The following is a 561-nucleotide window of genomic DNA, read 5'->3' as shown; positions in this document are numbered from 1 at the left end:
GTAGTTGAATTTTCTTGCTGCCAAATTTTAGGTAATTTCAAGCTTAAGCTCCGCCCACACAAGCGTGCCAACCTTTTCATTCAACTCGGCAACGCGCTTGCGCGACTCATCATTCAATAGATAAAATGCCAAATACTTTTGTATTTCATTTCGCAATTCTTCATTTGGCCATTTACAGAGTAATTAAAAGATACTTTATATTAAAACACATAATAGTATAAGATTATACAGGAAAGTATAACTTTTATTGTAGACTCAAAAGAGTCAATAAAGCGTAATACAGTTGACATGAAAGGCAGCATTGATATCTGGGGATAATTAATCGTTTGAATATCTTTTGACTTATATTTATGTTTAAACTCGCGAGAACCTCTTTGTGTTTTATTTTATAAGAAATAAGAATTTACATGAACTATAAATATACTACATGTCTTTTGAGATTTATCAAAAGGCAGATCGATGAATAAACACTGCGGAAGTATAGCCAGAGCAATATTTCGAATTTGTATTAATTTTGACAGGCAGCAAATTATTCTTCCAATAAAGCTTCACAAGTACTAC

This window comes from Penaeus monodon, chromosome 19 (assembly GCF_015228065.2).
Source record: "Penaeus monodon isolate SGIC_2016 chromosome 19, NSTDA_Pmon_1, whole genome shotgun sequence".
In the NCBI taxonomy this organism is placed as follows: Eukaryota; Metazoa; Arthropoda; class Malacostraca; order Decapoda; family Penaeidae; genus Penaeus; species Penaeus monodon.
The sequence above is the reverse complement of the archived record's forward strand: the minus strand, read 5'-3'. Positions refer to the sequence as shown.